This window comes from Adiantum capillus-veneris, chromosome 10 (genome assembly GCF_014529385.1).
Source record: "Adiantum capillus-veneris isolate H3 chromosome 10, ASM1452938v2, whole genome shotgun sequence".
In the NCBI taxonomy this organism is placed as follows: domain Eukaryota; kingdom Viridiplantae; phylum Streptophyta; class Polypodiopsida; order Polypodiales; family Pteridaceae; genus Adiantum; species Adiantum capillus-veneris.
Genome location: NC_140940.1, coordinates 7,472,440 through 7,498,235, shown reverse-complemented (window position 1 = coordinate 7,498,235; position 25,796 = coordinate 7,472,440).

Below are 25,796 nucleotides of genomic sequence, written 5' to 3'. Positions count from 1 at the left end.
TTGTATGCATCTATTCTTGAACAGCAACTGAGTAGATGGGTAGAGAGGAAGGGTATACACACAGCCGGGCAGGCAAGGTTTAGGGGAGGTTTTTCTACTCTTCACCACATTCTGACACTCAGAGACATTATTGAGGAGGGCAGATCTCATGGGAGATGAATCTATTGTAGCTTTGTGGACTTTTGCGCAAAGCATTTGACACAATGCCCAAAGCTAGATTGATGCGTGAACTACAGGAGATGTAGGTACCCACATAGTTGGGGGATCATGGCATTATACAGGTCAGTTATGGGCCATGTACGCACTCCAAATGGGTTATCTACATTAGTTCATACCACTATCGGGGTGAAGTTGGTATTCCCGCTCTCTCTTACTCTATTGGTACGTATGTGGATGGGGTTTTTGACTATATTGAGAAACAGGGTGATAAAGTTGCACAGCTTCTTCCACGAACATGGATTCTACTATTGTTGTATGATGATCATATTGTGTTGATCTCCAACTCTCCGGAGGGGATGCAACGTCACTTGGATGCTTTGCATAGGTTTGCCCATGATAGTGGTTTGTCTGTCAACCTTCATAAACCAAGGTTACGGTGTTTAACACTATCCCACAGTGGACCAGGAAATCAGCACCCACAGTCACAAATGGGGCCATGAGATAGTGGAGTATACAGATGCTTAGACTTACCTTGGGGTGGTCTTTAGTGGACCAGCATTTTCATTGAGGAGAGCAGTAGACACTAGACTTACCAGAGATATTGGATGGGGAGACATGGAAAAGCATGTGGTCTCTATGATCTCGCGGCTTATTAGAGCCAAGGCTTCAGTACCACATGACATTATTCGAGCAGAGCTAGCCCCCCCCCCCCCCCCCCCCCCCCTCGCCCCCCTCCCTTGTGGTTGAGGCGCTTACCAGATCGGTCTCCCTTGTATACCGCTTGTGGGACCTCACCAGAGATAGATATGCCCGCCTAGCACTTGAGTCCTCTGGACAGTTAGCTATGTATGTGCTTGGTATGGGGAGATGACATTATGGTTTCAAGTACATAGGTTCAGCATGAACAGGTTGCCTCCCTTCCAATACTCATGGATGCACCCTCTCTGACTCTTACACAATCTGAGATCACGAGGCTCATCTGCCAGGACCTGACTTAGCTAGATATCAGGAGGACTTGGATACAAATGACACAGGAGTTGGACACGAAGATGTCTTTCTATAGAGAGCATCTTCTCCAGCTTATTGATAATGGTCTTGTGACAAGGCCCAAATACATGGACACCCACTTACCTCATAGGATATGATGTGCTTATGCTCGAGACTAGTAGATACGGTGGAGTACCAGCAGAGGCATGGACATGTCACCTACATCATATGGAGCTTGAGACAGAGTTGCACTACACATGGCACTGCCTAGTTTATTATCATATATGAGGCCTCTTTCACTACCTCTTCAGAGAGGGATTTAGACCACTCTCTAGAGTCATGGGGTATGAAAACCAAAGATGTCTGGGACTGTTTTGAGGCTGGTAGGAATGTATCACAAAAATTGTGGCATTAGTGGTCTAGAGTATCTTCCTTGGTCATTCTACGATAATTTTAGGTTGTAATAACATCCTCTTCATATTCTTCTCTGAGCCATGCAGAAGTGAAGATGTGTTTTAATTTTATCCATGGTGTAGGCGCTTCCTTGCAGGGTCGACCACCAAGTGTGGGCATTCCCTTTCAAATAAGAGGACGCTCGTCATAGTTTAGAGCGTTCAGAAAAACGTTCTCCCAAGAAGACAATGTCAAAGTGCTGTATGAGAGAAAGAGTTTCATGGGTGTCTTTATAGCCTGAACATGTGTAAAAATTGAGTGCTTGTCCTCCCTCTGCAAAATCCTTGGTCCTCGTGTCTCTCTTCTCAAGATGGTCAAACTCATTCAGGCGGTACCGGTGTCTTCTCTCGTGGACTCATCGGGATCAGAATTGTCCAAGGACAAGGTGTCTCTGTTAGAAATGTTTAAATGTTGGTTTCATTAATGAATCAAATCCAAGCTTGGTCATTATGGATTGGCATGTGATGAACCGAATAGAGCTTCATTCTCACAATAATTCACGGGAAAAGGTAAAAGCTCATGAAAAATTATTGGAAACTGTTAGGGAATTCAAATGCTCCATTGCGCATTGGTCACCATGGCTCTTCAAGTTAGGAGGAGGAACCTTGAATTTCTTATGGAGAAAAGTTGATAGAAAGGAAAACATACTAAGCTAGCACATCTCTCGGACATGACCAATTGGTGAAGCAACAGAGTCAGTCTCTAAAAGAAAGGCTTTTAGTCAGTAGTGTTAGAAGTCTTGAGAGAATCTCCAGTGCATGTCAACAAGGCGGACCTTGATTGAAAACCTTTGCATTTGTCACAAGATAGAATATTTGCACTCCTAGATGAACATGGGGGATCTATAACAAGCTATGGCATACAGAAAAATGGTTTTCTCCACTTATCAACTTGTGAGATGTGAATGGGTTAGAAGGGAAGTGGCGGAAGTGTACAAACAACATATGGGAGACAAAGTGGCCAAGTTCAATGAAGATTTTTGCATGGAAGTTGTTAAATGGGGAGCTCTCGAAACAAGGAATAAGATTCAAGCAAGATAGATTGGCAGAGATACTTGTTATGGGTGTCATATGGCTTTTCAGGATCCCTTGCATTTATTTAAACATTGTCCCTCCATGAGGGGGCTTGCCAATGAGGTTTGTAAATGGGTACAGAAAACATGGGAGGTGATATTTGATAGTTGAGAAGAGAGAGACATTTCCAAAACCAAGCAATGTTGGTGGGATGGAATGCCACTCAGGTTGAGCCCACAACTCAAGAGTTGATGGGACTTCACCAGGTCTCATCTTGGAAGGCACTTACAGAAGGTATGGGACTTGCAAAGTACACTGATTAGGAGACACCCATAAGGATTGGCAACCCGGACCCATATATAGAATCTCAAACTTCGTGCAACTTTATTGAGTAAATGCTTGGATTTATTAAACTTTATAGTTTTTAGATACCATGCTTGCCACTTAGAATCCTCTTAAGGATGCCACATCCTTGAGAGTCCGCTATTTAGTGAGAGCCCCCATCTAAACCTCACCTTTACGACCAAGAAGTATGAGCCAAGCTACTCTCGGAAGAAGACTTATTAGGGGGGATCTTGCAAGGTCCCCCTGGTGATGGTGTGGAAAATGGCAAGTGACTCGCTTGGGCACTCAACCTTTTGCTCGTCGAATGGCAAATCGTCACCTGGAGTCCACGCTAGCATGCTAGACTTTGGACAGTAAGCAGCTTAAGCCACTTGTTGTGCAGCCAACACGGGGTCGTTTGCATTTCAAAATAAACATACCATATCTTCAAAATGTTCACAAAATGACTTTGGCTTCAATGGGCCTTTCTCCTAGACTCCCAAAGTACTCACAAGCTAACATTAACCTTCGATGCTTTTACAGGTTACCAAACTTCAACTCAAGAGATCGGACAAGCCTATGGGCTATTTCAAGTCACTATAATCAAATTTTGAAGATGGTATTTTCTTCAAAATGACCAAAAAATGTGGGATTTAATTTTACTATAGGAAATAGGAAATAACCCTTGTTAACATAGGCTATTTCAAGCCTCTACAATCAACCTCACAAGTAGTTTTGGCAATCGATGGTCCATAGATTCTTGAATCTTTTAAAGAACAATTTTAATTAAGTGCCCGCTTTACAAAAAGCTACTTTACAAAGATATTGCAACACAAATGAACAAAATAGTCCACGTTAACATGTATTCTGTTGGACAGGCCAACGACGGGATTAAAAAGACAACATATATTTGACCGTGCATCACATAAACCGAGAAAAGGTTCAACTAAACCTCTCAAAAGAGCCTGCCTTGAAATATGTTGTTGGAAAGACTTATTTTCAAAAAAGTGAGATCTATTATATCAACAAAATAAGATGTTCTTCACGACTGTGTCATGTTCCATAGTGCTTCATTCCTTTGAGTCCAAGAGTCCCATAAGTAGGCAAATCTCCACATATTCCATAAAGGGATATCTAATATGATACAATCACCTATAAGGAGCTCTTGGACATAGAATTTTTGAGGATGTAATTCTTTACGGCATCTACTAAGCACTTGAATCTTTTAGATGGACACTCCACAAAGAGATTAATGATGTCTTCAGAAGCTCCGCATCTGATGCACTTGTCATCTCCCTTTTTGGTTTTTGAGATGTGCACACACCTTGGTGCAAAATACGCCGGGCCAAAAAGTTATGTTTGGCTCGCGGGGGATTCACCATGGAAAACTTACCGCACCAAGTAAGTGTAGGAGAGGGTTTTTTTTTACCAAGTTACATAAGTGTATAAGTTAGGGGCAGACCCCCATAATTTATCTCCCAAACTTAAAAATAAAGGAGGGAGGTATCATATTTGGTGAGGGGCCGGGGGGAGGGTTATGCTACATGGCGATTGACCGGAGTGACTGCAACTTTTCTCGTCTCGAATAAGGTTTATTAAACTTTATAGTTTTTAGATACTATTTACCTGGTCCAAGGAAAAAAGAATAATCTCTCGAATAATTTGAAGAATTTGTGTGTTTTTACATTAAATCTTGTAAAGTCATGTCTGTTTTCTTCAAGACAATCTTAAAATATACGTGGAATTTTGAAATTTTGACCAATTAAAACTAGCCTAAAGGCCTTTTTTTGTTTTTGCAAACGCAGATCTAGTCAATGCAAGAGAGAGGGGACAAAGAAGAAGAATAATAATAAGTAGATGAAAAAGAGAAGTTTTAACGTTATCTTAAGGAACCTCGTCTTGAACTCGAGATCTACTGACCACACAACAGCTCGCCAAAAACTTGCTAAACATATAGAAGAAGGGCTTAGAGCACAACAAAAGTTTTAATAATGTTGGGTTGGAAATGTGAAGGATTTGTTGCGAAATTCTTTGGGGGGGGGGGGGGGGGGGGGGGGGGGTCGAGCACTCATTGAGTTTCATGTGCCAAAAGCCAACACGTGTGAGGGTTTGCAATAGCAATAGCTTTTCGAAAATATTGTGACTGTCTAACACTTGCAGCTTTTGGAGCAGGCCGAGTACAACGGTACGAAGGGTGTTGTCTTGAAGATGGCTAGCCACCAAAATTGCCTAGAGCCACATTGGCAACGCATGTTGGAGGTGGTGCTCTCGATAACTATCCACAACCAACATGATGCCCCTATTGGATTCGATTTCAAGAAGATTGTATCTCGGAGTTGATGTCAGATGATCCCATCTGTAGTTTGGTAGCACATGCTGGGGGGAGACGATTGTGAGTCCACTAGCCCGGTGATTGTAGGGTTGATCTAGATATTGGACTCTCTGCCTACTTGGCAAGGAGCCCCTTCTACCAGCAACTGGGGTCGCTGGCAAAAGGGTTAAACACCCCCCGGTGAAAGAAATGTTTAAACAATATAGACATTTGAACACGCACTTGGGATCAATCAAGCAAGCGAGGTTTAGCCATGGCCTCTCCTCGCGGGCGCTTGAGTTCGAATCCTGGAGTTTGTTGTGCTACAATGCATAATCATTTTTGTTGTGCCATGGCTTACGAAAGTTCTAAGTACATTTGTCATTGCTCACTACCTTGTTCTTTTGTTCTTTTTTACAAGTTACATAAGCGTATAAGTTAGAGGGAGACCCCCAATAATTTATCTCCCAAACTTAAAAATAAAGGAGGGAGATATCATATTTGGTGGGTGGGGGAGGGTTATGCTACATGGCGATTGACCGGAGTGACTGCAACTTTTCTCGTCTCGAATAAGGTTTTGATTTGTCGACGAGCATACTGAATGGTGGTTTTATATGCTTCATTTCAAGATGATGTTGACAACATCTCTAGACATAGGTAGATATGATGCACACTTGTAAATGCAATCTATAGGTGATACAAAATAATTAGGGCTAAATTGATGTTCCTATAAGTTTATAGACTTCTCCATGGGGTTAAAATTATACACAGTTGTTCTTTTGGTCTCTCACTACCTTGTTCTTTTGTTCTTTTACCTCTCCTTGATGCAAAAAGACCATAGTTTTTTCAAAACACTTTGTAAGTTTTACAGCTTGTGATACGGCCACTCATTTCAATAATTATGCATTATAATGACATGGATTTCATGGGCTTGTTTTGGGTTTCCTTGGAGATTTTGTCTACTGTTTCAAAACATCATGTTGCATGCACCCGTGTTATTAGACAGTGAAATTTTTATTTTTATTTTTATTGTTATTATTTCGAGATCTAGTGATTATTTTTATCGGTATATTTGCCAAATCTACTAGAGGTCTATATTCTTGCCAGCTGGAGAAGATCAACCACCAAACTAAGCAAAGCACAAAAGCAGGATATGATGCTATGGAAAAATTGATCTAAAGAGCTGAAGTAGACCTGCAGGACAGCATGGCAGCCATAGATGTTAAGCTTTGAACAAACCCATCACTACCCACTACCACAACATGCGTTTTATAGGACTTCATGACAAGATCTCAGAACAACTCAACAAAGAAATACCTCCTGTCTCCGATTCTGAGATAAAAATCCTCCTTTTAAAAATGAACCTTGGCTGAAGAATTTTGTAGACTTGCCTAGCCACTTCTGGATCTCTCTCAGCAAAATCTGTGGCAGCAAAGAAGCTGAATATCAAGCTTGGGTTATCAACAAAACCTTCCATGAAACACAGAAGTGCACGAGTTGAAGGCCAGCCACCTACCTTTAACAGGCAGCAGAGCTCCACCATCTTGAGGATTTTGAGTAGTATCCGCATTAATAGAAGTTGCACCATTATTGACCTGTCTCAAATACAAATGCCAACATTACCAAAACCACTATGCACTTGACCTTGATGTCTCATCAATCGAGTGTTTGTAACCTACCTCATCCAGTGATTTATCCAGACACTCGACAACGGCTCAAATTGGAACAGAGCACACAATTAAATTTGTCATAGATGACCCAAAAGACTGGCTTCAACTCTATTCACTGTTACTGAATATTCGATTCCTATGAAACAAGGAGTCACACATCCCCGAGACACACAAAAGATCCAATTATCAAAAATCCCTCCTAGGCCTTCCCTACTTGCGTACAAGTTTGAGGCCGGTCACCTACCTTCAACCAGCAGCATGGGTCCACCATTTTGAGGATTTTGAACAGTATCCACAGGTGCAAAAGTTGCATTATTACTGACCTATTTCAAATAAAATTGCCAACATTAACATAAGGACCCAGTAATTGACTTTGATTTCTCAATAAGCCTTTGTGACCTACCTCGCCCAGTGAATTGTCCAGACGGGAGACAATTGCTGAAATTGGAGCAAATCAAGCAAGTCAAATTGTCATGAATATATAAACGACCCAAAGAAAACTGGCTTTGACTCTTTCTATTGTCACTGAATGTTCAGGTCCTGGACACAGGAATAGCATGATTTGCCTTTGCAGTATAAACAGAGTGAGAGCCACGTATGAAAAAGACAAACGAAAGAGAGTATACCCAAGATAAGATTATGCCTAGCCTAACTTTCCTAGAGTCCAACAACGAAGGTTCATAGGATAGGAATGCCTACCGCATGTCAGGCTTCCCACCTTCCAGTCAGTCTATGCCTTTTCATAATATACTTTAAAAAACGGTCTGTGAGAATAGTGCATAAGTTTCGAGGCAGGTCGTCTACCTTCAACCAACAGTATGGGCCACCATCTTGAGGCTTTTGAGCAATATCCACTTCGACAGAAGAAGCACCATTATCAACCTGTTTTGAATACAAATTGAGACGTAAAATGAGGACTACTGCGCACTTGACCTTAATGTCTCATTGAACCTTTGTGACTTACTTCGACCAATGGATTATCCAGGCACCCGGCCATAGCTGAAAAATAGAGCAAATCGACACAATTCAATTTGTCATAAATAAACTAAAGGGCACGAAACAATAGGCATTTCAGATACAAAATATGAAGATCAGTACCAAAGGCATTCGAATGGAGAAACTTGGGATGAACCTGTACGTGATCATTGCCTCCTGTAGATGGACATGAGAACAACTTATAATGAGAAACCCTTACTATCTCACAGGTTTGACATGTAGATTCTTGAACCAACTCAAGCAACAATCTCCTGAAATATACACGACATGAACTAAGGTAAAATATTCTTTGAAAAGATAAGAATGCCACTAGTAAAACTAAGCTCATTTATCCCTCTAAACCGAGAATTCTACCATAATGGCATAAACAAGATTGTGATGAAGATCATTTTTCCTCCAACTTTTGCTACCGATTGCTGTGTGGAGTGTAAATTTGTTCCCCTACCGCTTTACATGGACCTGTAGTGGTTGTCTTTCCTGCCTTCTTATCTTTGGCACAAAACAATTCAATAATGTGCATTAAAATTTGGAATAGTGCACTTGAACTGACCTGTATTGATAAACAAGTGAAAAAAGGTTGTGCATTAATATAAACAATATTTTGATTAAAATTTGGAATAGTTGTGGGCGCCCACTTTTTGGAAGTCAGACCCTCCTGCTTATGTAGAGAGATGATAAAAGGTTCTGTTGATGGCTCAAGCTTGATATTATTTTCTAACTTTGCTCTAGGTGCCTTGAGATCTTGGAAAACGTCAGCTCTTGCACCTCTAGCATACAAAGGAGCTGATATTGTGTTTTTTTTTCACTTGTTTATCAAAGATAGGTCAGTTCAAGTGCAAGCTGCACCATCTGGTACTTGTGAGACAACCATCCACTATGCTAAACAGGACAACACTTTCAAAGAATTCTCATGATAGAAAGAACTTCTTGGCCCTCTTTTCAGAACCATAAGAAGAACAGCAAATTGTCACAGATGTTCAGAATCAGTGCACTGACCTCTCTTCAACATAGGCAAGATGTCTAAATTCCAGAAACCTGATGCCACACAACTTGAAAAATGAAGCTGCTAAACACAGACGTCATCTGGTCCACAAGTAACCCTGTTTCTCTCATTGAATGTTTTTCTCCTTGATAGGGCTCCTTGGCAAACAAAGGAGGACCCCTTTTCGAATCCATGCTAACAGTACCAGATAGAACAATTAATTTTCACCCATGCTAAGTGTAAATAGAGTTCAGAAGAAGTCCTTCCTTGACCTCCCCCATTCCCTCCCCCCAATTCAAAAGAAACAAACCCCGGCAAGTCCTCTCTGATTACATATTTGCAAGTATGGATTGCATTTTGCTCAAACACAAGAGTCACCAGTCATAGCCACAATTGACACTAGAAATAAGAACCAATCCCAAAACATGTGACCCATCTCCTAAGAGAATGATGAGCACCTTTACCTTCCAGGCAAAAACTCATCAACAGCACATGACCTATCCCCATGAAGTACTTAACAAAACCAGTGAACAGAATGTACTGTACAAAAATAACAGGAGACCGAGGGAAGGGCCATTGCAGTAACCAAACAAAACAATCACCACCCATTACACATTAGCAAGTAAACGAAACAATCCTGTTTGTCTTTTAAGATAACGTAGTAAAGGCCTCTACAGGCAGGTGCATTTTGCAGAGAGATGATCAATATACATTGCAAGAAATACCTGAAACACCATTGCCTTCGTAATCAGCCGCTTGTCTACTTCCACGGTGAATCAGCTTAGCAGAGGCAACAGCGCGAAGCTGTGAAAGAGCTGGAGGTGGTGATTGTCGCATGCAAGCTAGCGCAGGCATCTCTTCCATACTATCTGGGAGGTTTTGCTCTACATCGATGTTCGATGGATCGTTAACTGCATCACGTTTGATCCCTGTTCTTGGCTTCTTGAGGGAAGACGTCTGCTTCTCTTCCATTTCTGCGCTTCGAGGGAAGGAGGCCGAGCAGATTCGGGCTAGGGGTGTGAGCTCCAAGCGCGAGTGGAAGAGTTGGCGCAATGCATGGAGCGGTTCTAATCGGAGTTTGTCTTCCTGAGGGAAGATGTCTGCAGCTTTGAGAAGAAAGTGCAGCAGATTCAGCAGAATGTGTTTTTACATTAAATCTTGTAAAGTCATGTCTGTTTTCTTCAAGACAATCTTAAAATATACGTGGAATTTTGAAATTTTGACCAATTAAAACTAGCCTAAAGGCCTTTTTCTCTTTTTGCAATTGCAGATCTAGTCAATGCAAGAGAGAGGGGACAAAGAAGAAGAATAATAATAAGTAGATGAAAAAGAGAAGTTTTAACGTTATCTTAAGGAACCTCGTCTTGAACTCGAGATCTACTGACCACACAACAGCTCGCCAAAAACTCGCTAAACATATAGAAGAAGGGCTTAGAGCACAACAAAAGTTTTAATAATGTTGGGTTGGAAATGTGAAGGATTTGTTGCAAAATTCTTGGGGGGGGGGGGGGGTTCGAGCACTCATTGAGTTTCATGTGCCAAAACCCAACACGTGTGAGGGTTTGCAATAGCAATAGCTTTTCGAAAATATTGTGACTGTCTAACACTTGCAGCTTTTGGAGCAGGCCGAGTACAACGGTACGAAGGGTGTTGGCTTGAGGATGGCTAGCCACCAAAATGGCCTAGAGCCACGTTGGCAACGCATGTTGGAGGCGGTGCTCTCGATAACTATCCACAACCAACATGATGCCCCTATTGGATTCGATTTCAAGAAGATTGTATCTCAGAGTTGATGTCAGATGATCCCATCTATAGTTTGGTAGCACATGCTGGGAGGAGACGATTGTGAGTCCACTAGCCCGGTGATTGTAGGGTTGATCTAGATATTGGACTCTCTGCCTACTTGGCAAGGAGCCCCTTCTACCGGCAACCGGGGTCGCTGGCAAAAGGTTTAAACACCCCCCCTCGGTGAAAGAAAAGTTTAAACAATATAGACATTTGAACACACACTTGGGATCAATCAAGCAAGCGAGGTTGAGCCATGGCCTCTCCTCGCAGGCGCTTGAGTTCGAATCCTGGAGTTTGTTGTGCTACAATGCATAATCATTTTCGTGATTGAGCAGTTCACTCTTTATGCAAAGGGTTGGGGTTACGAAAGTTCTAAGTACATTTGTCATTGCTCACTACCTTGTTCTTTTGTTCTTTTTTACAAGTTACATAAACTTAAAAATAAAGGAGGGAGGTATCATATTTGGTGGGTGGGTGGGTGGGTGGGGGGGGGGTTTATGCTACATGGCGATTGACCGGAGTGACTGCAACTTTTCTCGTCTCGAATAAGGTTTTGATTTGTCGACGAGCATACTGAATGGTGGTTTTATATTCTTCATTTCAAGATGATGTTGACAACATCTCTAGACATAGGTAGATATGATGCACACTTGTAAATGCAATCTATAGGTGGTACAAAATAATCAGGGTTAAATTGATGTTCCTATAAGTTTATAGACTTCTCCATGGGGTTAAAATTATACATAGTGGTTCTTTTGGTCTCTCACTACCTTGTTCTTTTGTTCTTTTACCTCTCCTTGATGCAAAAAGACCATAGTTTTTTCAAAACACTTTGTAAGCTTTACAGCTTGTGATACGGCCACTCATTTCAATAATTATGCATTATAATGACATGAATTTCATGGGCTTGTTTTGGGTTTCCTTGGAGATTTTGTCTGTTGTTTCAAAACATCATGTTGCATGCACCGGTGTTATTAGACAGTGAAATTTTTATTTTTATTTTTATTGTTATTATTTCGAGATCTAGTGATTATTTTTATCTGTATATTTGCCAAATCTACTAGAGGTCTATATTCTTGCCAGCTGGAGAAGATCTACCACCAAACTAAGCAAAGCACAGAAGCAGGATCTGATGCTATGGAAAAATTGATCTAAAGAGCTGAAGTAGACCTGCATGAGAGCATGGCAGCCATAGATGTTAAGCTTTGAACAAACCCAACACTACCCATTACCACAACATGCGTTTTATAGGACTTCATGACAAGATCTCAGAACAACTCAACAAAGAAATACCTCCTGTCTCCGATTCTGAGATAAAAATCCTCCTTTTAAAAATGAACCTTGGCTGAAGAATTTTGTAGACTTGCCTAGCCACTTCTGGATCTCTCTCAGCAAAATCTGTGGCAGCAAAGAAGCTGAATATCAAGCTTGGGTTATCAACAAAACCTTCCATGAAACACAGAAGTGCACGAGTTGAAGGCCAGCCACCTACCTTCAACAGGCAGCAGAGCTCCACCATCTTGAGGATTTTGAGTAGTATCCGCATTAATAGAAGTTGCACCATTATTGACCTGTCTCAAATACAAATGCCAACATTACCAAAACCACTATGCACTTGACCTTGCTGTCTCATCAATCGAGTGTTTGTAACCTACCTCATCCAGTGATTTATCCAGACACTCGACAACGGCTGAAATTGGAACAGAGCACACAATTTAATTTGTCATAGATGACCCAAAAGACTGGCTTCAACTCTATTCACTATTACTGAATATTCGATTCCTAGGAAACAAGGAGTCACACATCCCCGAGACACACAAAAGATCCAATTATCAAAAAGCCCCCTAGGCCTTCCCTACTTGCGTACAAGTTTGAGGACGGTCACCTACCTTCAACCAGCAGCATGGGTCCACCATTTTGAGGATTTTGAACAGTATCCACACATGCAAAAGTTGCATTATTACTGACCTATTTCAAATAAAATTGCCAGCATTAACATAAGGACCCAGTAATTGACTTTGATTTCTCATTAAGCCTTTGTGACCTACCTCGCCCAGTGAATTGTCCAGACGGGAGACAATTGCTGAAATTGGAGCAAATCAAGCAAGTCAAATTGTAATGAATATATAAACGACCCAAAGAAAACTGGCTTTGACTCTATCTATTGTCACTGAATGTTCAGGTCCTGGACACAGGAATAGCATGATTTGCCTTTGCAGTATAAACAGAGTGAGAGCCACGCATGAAAAAGACAAACGAAAGAGAGTATACCCAAGATAAGATTATGCCTTGCCTAACTTGCCTAGAGTCCAACAACGAAGGTTCATAGGATAGGAACGCCTACCGCATGTCAGGCTTCCCACCTTCCAGTCAGTCTATGCCTTTTCATAATATACTTTAAAAGACGGTCTGTGAGAATACTGCATAAGTTTCGAGGTAGGTCGTCTTCCTTCAACCAACAGTATGGGTCCACCATCTTGAGGCTTTTGAGCAATATCCACTTCGACAGAAGAAGCACCATTATCGACCTGTTTTGGATACAAATTGAGACGTAAAATGAGGACTACTGCGCACTTGACCTTGATGTCTCATTGAACCTTTGTGACTTACTTCGACCAATGGATTATCTAGGCACCCGGCCATAGCTGAAAAATAGAGCAAATCGACACAATTCAATTTTTCATAAATAAACTGAAGGGCACGAAACAATAGGCATTTCAGATACAAAATATGAAGATGAGTACCAGAGGCATTCGAATGGAGAAACTTGGGATGAACCTGTACGTGATCATTGCCTCCTGTAAATGGACATCAGAACAACTTATAATGAGAAACCCGTACTATCTCACAGGTTTGACATGTAGATTCTTGAACCAACTCAAGCAACAATCTCCTAAAATATACACGACATGAACCTATGTAAAAACTGACAGAAAATGTATGCTTTGAAAAGATAAGAATGCCACTAGTAAAACTAAGCTCATTTATCCCTCTAGACCGAGAATTCTACCATAATGGCATAAACAAGATTGTGATGAAGATTTTTTTTCCTCCAACTTTTGCTACCGATTGCTGTGTGGAGTGTAAATTTGTTCCCCTACCGCTTTACATGGACCTGTAGTGGTTGTCTTTCCTACCTTCTTGACTTTGGCACAAAACAAAAAATGTCATTTCAAAAATGTGCATTAAAATTTGGAATAGTGCACTTGAATTGACCTGTATTGATAAACAAGTGAAAAAAGGTCAGTTCAAGTGCAAGCTGCACCATCTGGTACTTGTGAGACAACCATCCACTATGCTAAATAGGACAGCACTTTCAAAGAATTCTCATGATAGAAAGAACTCCTTGGCCCTCTTTTCAGAACCATAAAAAGAACAGCAAATTGTCACAGACGTTCAGCATCAGTGCACTGACCTCTCTTCAACATAGGCAAGATGTCTAAATTCCAGAAACCTGATGCCACACAACTTGAAAAATGAAGCTGCTAAACACATTCTTTATCAGGTCCACAAGTAACCCTGTTTCTCTCATTGAATGTTTTTCTCCTTGATAGGGCTCCTTGGCAAACAAAGGAGGACCCCTTTTCGAATCCATGCTAAAATTACCAGATAGAACAATTAATTTTCACCCATGGTAAGTGTAAATAGAGTTCAGAAGAAGTCCATCCTTGACCTCCCCCATTCCCTACCCCCAATTCAAAAGAAACAAACCCCGGCAAGTCCTCTCTGATTACCAGTCATGCCAAGATTCAATTCAAGACATATTTGCAAGTATGGATTGCATTTTGCTCAAACAGAAGAGTCACCAGTCATAGCCATAATTGACACTAGAAGTAAGAACCAATCCCAAAACATGTGACCCATCTCCTAAGAGAATGATGAGCACCTTTACCTTCCAGGATAAAACTCATCAACAGCACATGACCTATCCCCATGAAGTACTTAACAAAACCAGTGAACAGAATGTACTGTACAAAAATAACAGGACACCGAGGGAAGGGCCTTGCAGTAACCAAACAAAACAATCACCACCCATTACACATTAGCAAGTAAACGAAACAATCCTGTTTGTCTTTTAAGATAACGTAGTAAAGGCCTCTACAGGTAGGTGCATTTTGCAGAGAGATGATCAATATACATTGCAAGAAATACCTGAAACACCATTGCCTTCATAATAAGCCGCCTGTCTACTTCCATGGTGAATCAGCTCAGCAGAGGCAGCAGCGCAAAGCTGTGAAAGAGCTGGAGGTGGTGATTGTCGCATGCAAGCTGGCGCAGGCATCTCTTCCATACTATCTGGGAGGTTTAGTTCTACAGCGATGTTGGATGGATCGTTAATTGCATCACGTTTGATCCCTGTTCTTGGCTTCTTGAGGGAAGACGTCTGCTGCTCTTCCATTTATGTGCTTCGAGGGAAGGAGGCCGAGCAGATTCGGGCTAGGGGTGTGAGCTCCAAGCGCGAGTGGAGGAGTTGGCGCAATGCATGGAGCGGTTCTAATCAGAGTTTGTCTTCCTGAGGAAAGATGTCTGCAGCTTTGAGAAGAAAGCGCAGCAGATTCGAGCTAGCTGCTATTATGTGTGAGAAGGCGAGCTCAAATTCTCAACGCGCGAATGAAAGCGTCGGAGTCTATGGCCCACCCTCGACAAGAAGTGGCACGGGGTCTTTAATGAAGAACCCTCATGGGATCAACACTGGAGAACTGAGTGCTTCGCATGGCAGGTCGCACCCAGATATGAACCCGGACGGTTGATGTGGCAGCTCAATGCCACAATCGGGTGCGCACGTGCATTTCATTAAAATGCGTGGAAGTTTACTTTTAGATTGCTTGGGATGTTTGAGAGCTTGTCGTGGAGAGACTGTTGGAATTATGATTGTGTGTAATTTGCATACTCTGCACACATCATACATGACAATTCTCTTGGAATGATCGAGCTATATGAATGGGTTGTTGGTTTCTTGATGACATTGTGGGGGAATACAAGTGTATATGGTTAAGCTTCTCGTCAAGCTTTGACTATGTGCTATTGATATTAAATGTGATTTGGTCTAGTACTTACATTGAGCACTTGAATGTTTGAATGTTAAGTTCGAAGCAAGCATAGACATGGTGCAAGTTGAGAACGCTTAATTTCTAGTAAGTTAACTCTAGTTAAGCTCAACATGCCTAATTTACACTGAAATGCTATAAATTCTATGTTGTTTACCAAATGAGAAAATATGCAAGCATTTGAAATGAAACTAATGGATATCAACAACAAGCATTTAGGTATTATGGGAGACTGAGTACAAGGCTATTGTTAAGATACCATCTCAAGACTCGGGAGTGTGGTTGAATTTGCCATGACTTGATCTCCATTAGAGACAATGGTATGTGTTAAAAGTCATTGCTATACTAATAGGCTTTGAAGCTGCATTAATGCTTGCAATTATTCTAAGCCTTAGTGTTTGCACAAAAATCATTCATTTCATTGACCTATCATGATTGGTAGAGTCAAGTTTAGCAACCTTGAATTTCCTAGCTTTTCTGCTATTGGCAATCATCGTAGGCAATGTACCTAGGGGCACAGATGGAACGTCTCTATTTTGATAGTGGTTGGGTGAGATTCTACCATTACAGTCATTCTGCAAGTCATCGCATAGCTTGGCCTTCTTAAGCCACAAGGTTATCCTTATGGCACTACACATCTACGGTCTTCATGTTTTATCTCGGATTATTGCAGGGAAGACTCCTCAAGAAGGTTCTTGAGGTCATCAAGGATCTTGTGACCAAGGATAATATCAATTTCTCTGCTACCGGGTTTTATTTGCAAGCTTAAAATCCTAGCCATGTTTTCCTTGTGGCCAAAATACAGCCTTCACAAACATGTTTGACAGGTGCTTCAAGGGGTGGCAAAGAAGCAACCATATCAGATTTCTGTAAGCGCAGCAAACTGGCAAAATTCAGATGACCAAAACGTGCATGCCAAAGTTTTGCATTTGAAATAGCCCTTGAATCTGCAACAACATTTGCAAAATTTTGTCCACACTTGTTATACAAAGTGAGCTTATACATCCCACGGCACAAAAGCCTAGATGCAACAATTTCATCACCAAAACTGAGATCATGAACTGTACATCTATCATCCACAAATTTGACTATAAGTCCAATTCTAGCAAGTGCGGATACAGACAAGAGATTCTTCTTTATCCCAGGTACATAAAGTGCATCAACAAGTGTGAAGGAACTGCCATTAGCAGCAGTGAGCACAATCTTTCCAACTCCCTGAATTGGATAAGAGGCGTTGTTGGCACACGTGACTGAATTCCCATGAGGGACAGACTCGAGAGAGGTAACCAATTCACGATGTGAGGTAATGTGCTTTGTAGCACCACTGTCAAAATATCACACATGTGAATCTGCAGCAACTAACAAGCATGCATCATGGAGAGCAAGATTGTAAGTGCACTCTGCGCTAAAAGCCTATTCTGCATCAACATCAGCAACACAGTCTCCTTTCACAGAAGACTCAACAATGGCTGCATTTGTAGTGGAACCAGCATTTGCAGTGGAACCACCCTCTTTCTTCTTAGCCTCTTTGGCCTTCAACTTAGGACATGACTTGATCAAGTGATCATTGGCTTTACAATAATGGCAACGCATCTTCTTTTTGCCCTTATCACCAGAATTTCCAGACAAAGTGCTGCCAGCAAAAGCATTAGGAACAGAATTTTTGCCACTCGCAGCAGAACCATAAGAAGTGGTTGCATTACTGTTACCACCCTTTCTTTGAGAAGCAATAAAAAACTGTTCAACTGCACGCTGCCTAGTCCTGTTTTTTCTAGAAAGTGACTCTTGCTGACAACTTGAGGATTTCCTTGGGTCATCAGTTTCCAAGTACTAGCAAAAGTCTGGTAGCAATTTGGTAAGGCATCAAGAACAATCTGCACAAGGGAACTGTCTGAAATGACTTCACCTGTAGAAATAAGTTGCTCATTGATATCCTTGACACTAGCAAGGAAAGTGTCCATATCATCTTCCTCATGCATAATCTTCGACTCCAGCTCTTTACGCAGCAAAGCAATTTTAGCCTCATTGCGGCTTGCATAAAGACCTGCTAGAATATCCCAAGCCTGTTTTGCAAATTTTGCTGAACGGATGTGAGGAACAATGGTGCGCTTCACAGACAACGCAATCAATGCATGAGCCTGTGCATCCTTAACATCCCAATGAGCTTGTTCTGCCATAGGCAAAACAACTCTAACAGCGGCAATCCTTGCAGCAAGACCTGCAACATCCTCAACATCGCCTACATCCTCAGAACCAGGACGTACATCAATGCCCTGCACAATGTTCCAGACACCCTTTGACACAAGAACATGTTGCATCATATAAGCCCACATAGAGTAGTTGTCCCCATCCAACCTGTCCTCAGCAGCAAACATCTTGAACACATCTATGTTGTTGTTGTCAGCCATGGTAAACTCTTCTCTTAAACGCTTTGAAATTGCAGCTGCCTGAGGATGTTCAGATTTCTTACAATTCTTTGTAATGCTACCCAAAAAATGTTCCCTAATATCTGGTGCAGCGCCTGATTTTGGAGTGAAGCAAAATTTACATTGCCAACAATCCATATATCAATTGCATATGTTGTGAGCATAATATCACTCTTTTCTAGGGCCTTTTTTATTCTTTGCCTTCTTCATACCACTTGTGCCGACATTTTGGTCCATTGCACTATCTATATAAACCAATGCATAAAACAAAGCAATGAAATCTTCAACACAATTACACAATTGACGACTACTTGTACCCAATCAAGGGTTGTAGCCCTCTTATGCATCCAATTTTAATATATAAAAGCTGTTTCCACCCAATTAAGGATTATAGATCTCATATTGTGCCGTGACAATGTATATCAAATCAAATCTATGATGGTGTAAAATGCAAGACTTCAAGGATCTTTATATGTGTAGTACTAGTACAGGGCATTCGACCCTTCAAGTGCTTAGTAGATACTGTAAAGAATTACATCCTCAGAAATTCTATGCCCAAGAGCTCCTTATAGGTGATTGTATCAGATTAGATATCCCTTTATGGAATATGTGGAGATTTGCCTACTTATGGGACTCTTGGACTCAAAGGAATGAAGCACTGTTTTAATTAAAGAAGGAAGAGAATACTATGGCATTTGCCTATCAACTCACGAAAATTTCTCTTTCACGCCTGACTGAAATTTCACGTGTACAACTTTGGCAACCCAAGATCTATCCAAACTCTGCTTTTGTCAAATGTTTGAAAACATGCTTCATAGAAAGGAGTTGGAAATTCCATAGTCCAAAAATACAAAGACCCAATCTATTTGAAGACCCCACTTTTAAATAAACGTGTGTGGAACATGACACACTCGTAAAGAACATCTTATTTTGTTGATATAATAGATCTCACTTTTTTGAAAATAAGGCTTTCCAACAACATATTTCAAGGTAGGCTCTTTTGAGAGCTTTAGTTGAACCTTGTCTCGGTTTATGTGATGCACCGTCAAATATATGTTGTCTTTATAATCCCGTCGTTGGCTCGTCCAACAGAATACATGTTAACGTGGAATATTTTGTTCATCTGTGTTGCAATATCTTTGTAAAGTAGCATTTTGTAAAGCGGGCCCAAGCGAGTCACTTGCCATTTTCCATACCATCACCAGGGGGACCTTGCAAGATCCCCCCTAATAAGTCTTCTTCCAAGAGTAGTTTGGCGCATACTTCTTGCTCGTAAAGGTGAGGTTTAGATGGGGGCTCTCACTAAATAGCGGACTCTCAAGGATGTGGCATCCTTAAGAGGATTCCAAGTGGCAAGCATGGTATCTAAAAACTATAAAGTTTAATAAAGCCAAGCATTTACTCAATAAAGCTGCACGAAGTTTGAGATTCTATATATGGGTCCCGGTTGCCAATCCTTATGGGTGTCTCCTAATCAATGTACTTTGCAAGTCCCATACCTCCTGTAAGTGCCTTCCAAGATGAGACCTGGTGAAGTCCCATCAACTCTTGAGTTGTGGGCTCACCCTGAGTGGCATTCCATCCCACCAACATTGCTTGGTTTTGGAAATTTCTCTCTCTTCTCAACTATCAAATATCACCTCCCACGTTCTCTGTACCCACTTACAAACCTCTTTGGCAAGCCCCCTCATGGAGGGACAATGTTTAAATAAATGCAAGGGATTTTGAAAAGCCATCTGACACCCATAACAAGTATCTCTGCCAATCTGTCTTGCTTGAATCTTATTCCTTGTTTCGAGAGCTCCCCATTTAACAACTTCCATGCAAAAACCTTCATTGAACTTGGCCACTTTGTCTCCCATATGTTGTTTGTACACTTCCGCCACTTCCCTTCTGACCCATTCACATCTCACAAGTTGATAAGTGGAGAAAACCATTTTTCTGTATGCCATAGCTTGTTATAGATCCCCCATGTTCATCTAGGAGTGCAAATATTCTATGTTGTGACAAATGCAAAGGTTTTAAATAAAGGTCCGCCTCGTTGACATGCACTGGATATTTACTCAAGACTTCTAACACTACTGACTAAAAGCCTTTCTTTTAGAGACTGACTCTGTTGCTTCACCAATTGGTCATGTTTGAGAGGTGTGCTAGCTTAGTATGTTTTCCTTTCTATCAACTTTTCTCCATAAGAAATTCAAGGTTCCTCCTCCTAACTTGAAGAGCCATGGTGACCAATGCGCAATGGAGCATTTGAATTCCCTAACAGTTTGCAATAATTTGTCATGAGCTTTTACCTTTTCCCATGAATTATTGTGAGAATGAAGCTCTATTCTCTTCTTCACATGCCAAGCCATAATGACCAAGCTTGGCTTTGATTCATTAATGAAACCAACATTTAAACATTTCTAAAAGAGACACCTTGTCCTTGGACAATTCTGATCCCGATGAGTCCACGAGCGAAGACACCGGTACCGCCTGAATGAGTTTGACCATCTTGAGAAGAGAGACACGAGGACCAAGGATTTTGAAGAGGGAGGACAAGCACTCAAATTTGACACATGTTCAGGCTATAAAGACACCCACAAAACTCTTTCTCTCATACAACACTTTTACATTGTCTTCTTGGGAGGACGTTTTTCTGAACACTCTAAACTATGACGAGCGTCCTCTTATTTGAAAGGGAATGCCCACACTTGGTGGTCGACCCTGCAAGGAAGCGCCTACACCATGGATAAAATTCAAACACATCTTCACTTCTGCATGGCTCAGAGAAGAATATGAAGAGGATGTTATTACAACCTAAAATTATCGTAGAATGACCAAGGAAGATACTCTAGACCACTAATGCCACACGTTTTGTGATACATTCCTACCAGCCTCAAAACAGTCCCAGACATCTCTGGTTTTCATACCCCATGACTCTAGAGAAGTGTCTAAATCCCTCTCCGAAGAGGTAGTGAAAGAGACCTCATATATGATAATAAACTAGGCAGTGGCATGTGTAGTGCAACTCTGTATCAAGCTCCAGGAATGTAGGTGACATGTCCATGCCTCTGCTGGTACTCCACCATATCTACTAGTATCGAGCAGAAGCACATCATATCCTATGAGGTAAGTGGGTGTCCATGTATTTGGGCCTTGTCACAAGACCATTATCGATAAGCTGGAGAAGATGCTCTCTATAGAAAGACATCTTCGTGTCCAACTCCTGTGTCATTTGTATCCAAGTCCTCTTGATATCTAGCTAAGTCAGGTCCTGGCAGATGAGCCTCGTGATCTGAGATTGTGTAAGAGTCAGAGAGGGTGCATCCATGAGTATTGGAAGGGAGGCAATCTGTTCATGCTGAACCTATGTACTGGAAACCATAATGTCATCTCCCCATACCAAGCACTTACATAGCTAAATGTCCAAAGGAATCAAGTGCTAGGCGGGCATATCTATTTCTGGTGAGGTCCCACAAGCGGTATACAAGGGAGACCGATCTAGTAAGCGCCTCAACCACAAGGGAGGGGGGGGGGGGGGGGGGCGGGGGCAACTAGCTCTGCTCGAATAATGTCATGTGGTACTGGAGCCTTGGCTCTAATAAGCCGCGAGATCATAGAGACCACATGCTTTTCCATGTCTCCCCATCCAATATCTCTGGTAAGTCTAGTGTCTGCTGCTCTCCTGAATGAAAATGCTGGTCCACTAAAGACCACCTGAAGGTAAGTCTAAGCATCTGTATACTCCACTATCTCATGCCCCGTTTGTGAATGTGGGTGATGATCTCCTGGTCCACTGTGGGATAGTGTTAAACACCATAACCTTGGTTTATGAAGGTTGACAGACAAACCACTATCATGGGCAAACCTATGCAAAGCATCCAAGTGACGTTGCATCCCCTCCGGAGAGTTGGAGATCAACACAATATGATCATCATACAACAATAGTAGAATCCATGTTCCTGGAAGAAGCTGTGCACCTTTATCACCCTGTTTCTCAATATAGTCAAAAACCCCATCCACATACGTACCAATAGAGTAAGAGAGAGCGGGCAGACCAACTTCACCCCGATAGTGGTATGAACTAATGTAGATAACCCATTTGGAGTGCGTACATGGCCCATTACTGACCTGTATAATGCCATGATCCCCCAAATCGGCTATGTGGGTACTTACATCTGCTGTGGTTCACGCATCAATCTAGCTTTGGGCATTGTGTCAAATGCTTTGCGCAAAAGTCCACAAAGCTACAATAGATTCATCTCCCATGAGATCTTCCCTCCTCAATAATGTCTCTGAGTGTCAGAATGTGGTGAAGAGTACCTAAACCATGCCTACCCGGCTGTGCGTATACCCTTCCTCTCTACCCATCTACTCAGTTGCTGCTCAAGAATAGATGCGTACAATACTGCCAATGCACCGTCATGCGTAGAAACTTTGAGTGTGGCTCCATAGGTCTTGCACCGTCATGCGGAGCGCCTCTCCACAATAACCACTCATCCATCTCTATAGAAGGTCACTTTTTCTTTCTCTCGGGTTGTCCTTATCTCATGCATAACTTCTTGCATATGAGCAAGTTGTGAGAGTGTTAGGTAGTCCCCAAGGAATATCCCCGTCTTCTTTAGTGTAGGATGCCTCTTCAAGAAATCCTTTTTTGCTCCCATGGAGGGGAAGTGAAGGATCAATGCTATTTCCTTTGAAGTCTTCCCATTTCCTTCTTTCTTCTTCCCCATTCTCCAAGCCTTTGTGTGAGTGGCCTCACTACCCATCATAAGTAGCAGTTCTTTGACTTCCCCCTCCACATCATCAATGTCTTTCAGACCGGTCACTCGTACATGTAAAGATGTAGCCTTCCTCCTTTGCTCTTCCTCTAGGATCATGCTGATGATTGTGGGAGTGGGGATGGTTGTTGGTTCTTTCCCTTTTACTTTCTTGGCAACTTCTACCCATTTCTCGGCCTCATCTACCTTCTTTCACGTTTTCGTGATTACATCTACACACGATGAACATCTTTGCCTCATGTTGCTTCTCATGTTCTTTAATCTTCCGTTCTTGTTTTTTGATAACTTTGAGTTCCTCTTTCATCGAGGGTTGGATTTCTCCTTCAAGTCTACTCCCTGCTCCAGTTTTGCCAAGCTCTTTCTTGAGGGCTAAGACCTCCTCTTGGAGCGCTTGGACTTCCGTCTAAAAATATTCTTTCTCCTTTTTCCATTGCTTACCCTCGTTGAAGACCATTTGGATGAGGTTGGCCTTTTCCTTCCACCATCCTTCCATCTCCGTTTTTCCTTCGTTATTGTTGAATGGGGGGAAAGGGGAAACACACCCGGCACAAAATAGCACGCCTCTCTATAGCCCTAGATAACCACTACACCCCAATCCGCTAGAGTTCACCTTCAAAACTCCCCAATTCCACTGCAAATCCTACACACGACCGTACACACAAAATTTTCGCACTAACTTTGTCTGGTGTCAGCTCCCACACAACACAAACTGCTCTCAGACCAGCATCACACAGTAGGGATAGAGCAAAGATGAGAAGGCGAAAACATGGGGAAGAGATAACACCAAGATTGGCTATGGTTTTCTTTCTAATCACAACAAAAAGCTATTACAATTCCATGGAATCCGTACTATCACATGGCGTAGTCATCTCCAATACGACGAGCAACAAGGGGCTGGGAAGGTCTCTGATGCCACCTCAGAATCGTTCCCCTCTTGAGAACACAAGCACGATAACCTTCGTTGGATTGGAAAGACCTCGAGAGCTTCTCTACACTGTCGTGGGCAACTTTCTTCACAATCCCTTGACACAAAAATTCCACCTTCAATCCTCCGCGAGCACCCTCCTTCTTCCTTCTTCTTCTCGAAGGAAACCCCCCCCATGCAAAAGGTTTGCCTCCTCTCGGCGTGTGTGAGTCTGGGCATCATTTTTGGCCTCCTTTCTATTTTTAGCCTCCCTTTATCGCATGTGAGAGCACCCCTTTATGGCGGCCCTGCCTTGAGCCCCAAGTTTACACAGTCGCGACGCTGCTATTGCAGGCACCATTTCTTATCAAAAGTTGTTTGGGCACCTTTTTTGGCACGCGGGCATCGCCCCCTTGTAGACCGCCATGTCATCACCCTCCTCGCAAGCTACGCCGCTCGCGATCGTCGGCGGACGCCCAGCGCGCCATCGCGCACGCCCAGCACAATGCTCGAAGGCTGGCACCATAGCCATGCTCCCAAAGAGCTCTCCCCTCCTCATGATGCTTAATGGGCTTCACCTTCAGGCTATTATTTCCTGGCAACCCGCCCAGACACTGCGCACTTTTCCGCCAGTGGCACTGCCTGAGCAGTTCACCCCCAAGGGCTCCTAAAATCCCCAAAAAAATCCACCAAAAACTTGTTCTGCCCACCTTCATAAACCTGCCATTCTGTCTCTGGCTCTATATGATATAACTGGTATATCTTGGCTTTCCTAAATTTGTCAGTCTCAATCTCTAGTTGATGTGATGATATACGCATCTGACCAATAGCACATTGTATCACATAGGATAAATGAGTGTCCATATAGGCTGCTCTGATCACATATCCATCCTATATTAGTTGGAGGAGATGCTCTCTATAGAAAGCCATCTTCGTGCCCAACTCTTGCACCGGCTGTATCCATGTGCTTCTGGTATCTAGTTGAATCAAATCTTGACGTATAAGTCTAGTGGTCTCTCTCCGTGTGAGAGAAAGGGAGGGTGCATCCAAGGAGTATTGGAATGGAGGCAATCTATCCATGTTGAATCCATGTGACTGAAACTATGATGTCATTTGCCAATACCAACATGCGCTGTGTCCCCTTGTAGCACTAGCTGTCGGGATGACTCAAGTGCTAGCCGAGCATATCTGTCTCTTGGAAGTTCCCATAAATTATGCATGAAGGAAATTGATATAGTAAGGGCCTCAACTACAAGAGGAGAGGCATCTAGCTCAACCCAAATAATCTCATGTGGCACTGAGGCCTTAGCCTGAATCATAGAGACTGCATGCCTCTCCATACATCTCCATCTATCAGTGATACCAAATCTGCCGTGGTGGTTCATGGTCTTGCCTAGTTGACTGGCAAGCATCATGATATTGTCCCATAGCCAACTTGGCAACCCCACGAACTCGACCCAAATTGGATGAATCCCCTAGAGGGATTCGGACGAATCAAATACAAGTGTAAGCTTTGCATGGATAACTGGTTTTTTATAAGTGCTATCACTACTCCTATTCCCTTCTGCTCCTACACATAAGACCAATATCTTGGTCTCAACATGGGCTACAATCCCAACCTGATATGAAAGTTCCTGGAATAGTTGGTGGATCCTGAAGGCCTATCTGGCCACCGCGTAGCAAGCCAGATCCTTCTTGTCTAGGGAGGTGTTGCAAGAGGGCCCAGGTGGGTTACGAAAAAAGCGCACAAAGACCACTAAGATTTAAATATGGCGACCTCGATAACTTCAAGCAGGCCAAGCGATGAGCGAGGTCACTATATGCTCCTGGATCCATGCTCCTCCTGCATCTTCACTGTATGCGCGCTGCTCCTCTGCATGCACCCTGCATCGCGATGTTGACGTGGCTTTAGTCCTATTTACCCTTAGAAAGGCCTTGGTCTAGAAAGGGGAATAGGGGATTTTATTTA